This window comes from Heptranchias perlo, chromosome 20 (assembly GCF_035084215.1).
Source record: "Heptranchias perlo isolate sHepPer1 chromosome 20, sHepPer1.hap1, whole genome shotgun sequence".
Taxonomy (NCBI): Eukaryota; Metazoa; Chordata; class Chondrichthyes; order Hexanchiformes; family Hexanchidae; genus Heptranchias; species Heptranchias perlo.
This window is the reverse complement of record NC_090344.1, coordinates 13598621-13603128: the sequence shown is the minus strand read 5'-3', so window position 1 is coordinate 13603128 and position 4508 is coordinate 13598621.

The following is a 4508-nucleotide window of genomic DNA, read 5'->3' as shown; positions in this document are numbered from 1 at the left end:
AGTTGATAAGGTGGTTAAGAAAGCATATGGGATACTTGGCTTTGTAAACAGGGGCATTGAATACAAAAAAAAAGTAAATTATACTAATCCTTACAATCAGTGGTTAGGCCTCAGCTGGAGTATATTGTATAGATCTGGGTACCACACTTTAGGATAAAAAGGCATTGAAGAGGATTCAGAGCAGGTTGACCTGGATGTTACCATGAATGAGGGACTTCAGTTACATGGAGAGATTGGAGAATCTGGGATTATTCTCCTTACAGCAGAGATGGTTAACGGGAGACCTAACAGAGATATTCAAAATAATGAGGGGTTTTGAAAGAGCAAGTTGGGAGAAACTGTTTCCTCTGGCAAGTGGGTCGGTAAACAAAGGTCACAGATTTAAAATAATTGGCAAAAGAACTAGAGGGGAATTGAGGAGAATTATTTTCACACAGAGGGTTTGTTAAGATCAGGAACGCACTTCCTGAAAGGGTGGTGGAAGCAGATTCCACAGGATCATTCAAAAGGCAATTGGACATAATTGAAGAGGACGAATTTGCAGGGTTATTGGGAAAAATGTGGGGTGTGAGTTTAATTTGGACAGGTCTTCGAAAAAGCCGGCACTGGCACGACGGCCGAATGGCCTCCTTCTGTGCTGTAAGATTCTATGATCCTATGATTACCTTCTGAATCATTGCAATTGAAGCTATTCAGTGTTGAGCAACGAAGAAAATTATAACCGTGATATTCTGCTTCTCCATTCCCTTATGAATATCGCAGATTATAATATCCAGGCGGGGGTGGGTCTGAATGGGGGATAGAGTGCGGAGCTTGGAATGGAAGTCCAGCAGAATGAACTTGGTCTCATCAGTTTTTGTTATTTTTCCGACCAGTTGCCCGAAGCAGGTGGTGAACCGTTTTCTCGAGAGAGGATCGTCATTTCAGTTCAGAAGGAAAAAGGTATCAAGAAAATCGGGTAAAACGCACAGAGAATGATCCGGGACTTACAGCACATCCATTTTTAACAGACACAGACAAGCAATGATCCGGACATAAATCATAATTATGGTACATACGTTTCTCTTACGATGACCATAAGATTTACTCTTTTTACAATTACACCAATCTTCAATCTGATACTTCGCGACCATACAATCTCAACACCTTCCTGGAAGGAACTGTAGCTGATTTCAGCAAGCAATGCACAACACTCCGTCTGCCGTTTCGAGAAGGATGGGACTTTCACCAGACATTCTTTCACGAATGAGAGGAACAGAACTTAAACACAATAACGACGAAGATGGGACTTGAACCCACGCTTGCAGAGCACAACAGATTAACAGGTCATCGCTTTAACCTCTCAACCACCTCGTCGCATGGAGAAATGCGTGAAAGCCCCTTTATTCAAAATGAAAATACTGACTCTGTTGCCAACCTGAAACAGAAACTGTAAATGTGCGTATCCTCAGCAGGTCAGGCAGAATCTTTGGACATAGAAACAGAATTAACGTTTCAGGTCGATGACCATCACATGAGTATTCGAACTCACTCAACTTGCGCCTTGTAGATGGTTGAACGGCTTTAGCGAATTCGAAGGTGAGTCACTTGGCGCAGAATATCCAGCCTCTGTGGCTGGTCCAGATATGTTTCTGGTTAATGGTGACCACCAGTATGTTGATGGTGGGGGATTCGGCGATGTTAATACCGAATCCCCACAGAAGAGATTTACTGTAAAGATTCCAGGGATGAGGGGCATAAGTTTCATGGATAGATTGGAGAAGCTGGGGTTGTTCTGCTTGGAACAGAGACGGTTACGAGGAGATTTAATAGAGGTATTCAAAATCATGAAGGATCGAGACAGAGTAGATAGAGAGAAACTGTTCCTATCAAAAACCAAAGAACATAGATTTAAGGTGTTTGGCAAAAGAACCAAAGGTGACATGAGGAAAATCTTTTCTGCACAGCGAGTGTTTCGGATCTGGAATACACCGCCCGAGGGGGTGGTGGAGGCAGATTCAATCATGGTCTTCAATAAGGAACTGGATAAGTATTTGAAACGAAAGAAAATACAGGGCTACACGGATAGGGTGGGGGAGTGGGTCTATCTGGATTGCACTGGCAGATTGTCGGCACGGACTCGATGTGCCGAATGGCCTCTTTTCGTGCTGTGACCTTTCTATGATTCTATTCTATGTGTCGGGGGCGATGCAAAGCGACCGGAGCGTGACGTAAATCGACCTGCTCATGTCCATTCCCTGATAATAAATCCTAGTGTGATGTAAAGAAGAAATTCATAATTATGTTACATATCTTTGATATTATACTGACGATAAGAGGTACTCGTTTCACCAGGGCGCCATTGTGCACATTGATTGATACTTCACCGAGATCACACCTCACAGTCCCAACACCTCCGTCTAAGAAACAGTTGGATGGCAATCCAGACTTTGCTGAATTTTACAAACAGGTGTAAACCAGCAATGCGGAAAAACACTTCTTATTAAAGAAGGGTTTTTGGTGTGGCGGCCAAAATGAAAAACTCTACAAATTCTGGCAGCAGTAAGATTCGAACCCAAATAATTCATAGTTGGAAGCTGGCATCTTCGACAGTCAAGTTGCTCAAACACATGACAAACCTTTTAGTTCTGATTACAAAGGTCATGCAGCTGGAACGTTTCCTCTGGTTCTTTCTCCACAGGTGCTGCCTGACCTGCTCAGCGTTTTCAGCATTTTCTGTTTTCATTTTCGTGATTTCACAATGGCTGTTTTCCTGAAAACACCCAATTTGACCCAAGAACGCAGCTCGCACTTCACTTTCCTCACGCGCTTAAAGTCTGCCGTTTCCGAACAAAATTCCCATCTTCGCCGAGCTTTCAAAGGACCTTTCGCTCACGGCCAATCTCCTGCAATCGACACCTTTTCACCATTGCCGCTCTTTTCATTTCTCCTCATTCCTGTTGAATCAGATATTTCCACAGACCTATTAAGATCAAGCGGAACATTTCCGACTTTACTGTACCGCCCAGATTGTCAAAAGTGCACCTTTCAGCCCTCATTCGTAGCAATGTAGTGCCGCCCGTCTCTCCCGCACATCAACTGCTCGGGGAAAAGCTCCAACTACCATGAAAACAAATCCCAGTTCTTCAGTTAACATCCCCCGTGTCACAAGATGCCCCATGGAAATTCCACGGAAAAGTATGCCGCTGTCCTTCCGAATGCCAGACCTGCTTTCTTTGTGCTTGTCTCTGGAACAGTCACGCAGGTGGAAATGTTTCAAGGCACAAATGAACGGGCCATGTGCCCCCGAGGAACAGCGGTCGATACAGAGCAAACATAAAGGCGTAAGAATGTGAAGGTGAATGTTAGAGTCGCAAGGCCGCAGTAAAGTCTCAATGAAATGGACCATTATTGTGGAAGGAAGAAAAAGCTGGAAGAAGCGGCGGGTCTGAATTTTGGATCATCCAGCAGAGACACATGAAATAACAAAAACAGGATACAGATAAAGGTGTTGGAGGCAGAAAGAAAAAGAACGAAGTAAGAGGAATGAAAAGAGAGTGACTTAATTGAGAGCGAAGAGACATTAATGTGTAGACATTGGCTGCAGCAGCTGGGTTGCCCCTTTACTTTTCCTCCTGTCTCAATCTTTCTTTAACCTTCTCTGCTGGTGTTGCAGGATCGATCAGCCAACGCCGTTCAAGGAAGCCTGAGAAGTCCATCAGGGGACAACACAAGAGACAGAGACAGGGAGAGATAGAGAAATACATGCAAAGAAAATAAGGATTATCAATAGAATCATACAATCATAAAATGGTTACAGCATAGAAGGCTATTCGGTACATCGAGCCCGCGCTGGCTCATTGTAAGACCGATCCAGTTCGTCCTATTCACCCGCCACTTCCCGGCAGCCCTGCATTTATTTCCCTTCAAGTATTTATCCAATTCCTTTTTGAAAGTCACGACTGAATCTGCTTCCACCACCCTTTCAGGCAGCGCATTCCAGATTATAAATACTCACTGGGTAAAACAAGTGTTTCCTTATGTCGCCTTTGGTTCTTTTGCCAATCACCTTAAATCTGTGTCCTCTGGTTCTCGATCCTTCTGTCAATGGGAACAGTTTCTCTTTATTTACTTTATCTAAACCCTTCATGATTTGAACACTTCTATCAAATCTCCTCTTAACCTTCTCTGCTCGAAGGAGAACAGCCCCAGCACGGGGTAAATGCGGTCAATTAGCTTCAATTCATATATTTGTGTATTAAACAGCTCTTTAAACATTACTGTGACATTATGGTAGCGCGGCCACGCGGTCTAAGGTGTTACATTTAATTTCTATGGAGGCGTGGGTTTGAATCCCAATGCTCTTAGAATTTCTGCCAATGTTTATTTTGACCTGTTCACAGAAAACCCGAATGCAGTGCGATGGAGCAGAGGATGTGAAAGAAGCTGAAAGTGAAAGTGCAGATATTATTTTCATCACGGGGACAGGACACGTTCCCACAGGTGAGGGCCGCTCACCTTAATATTCC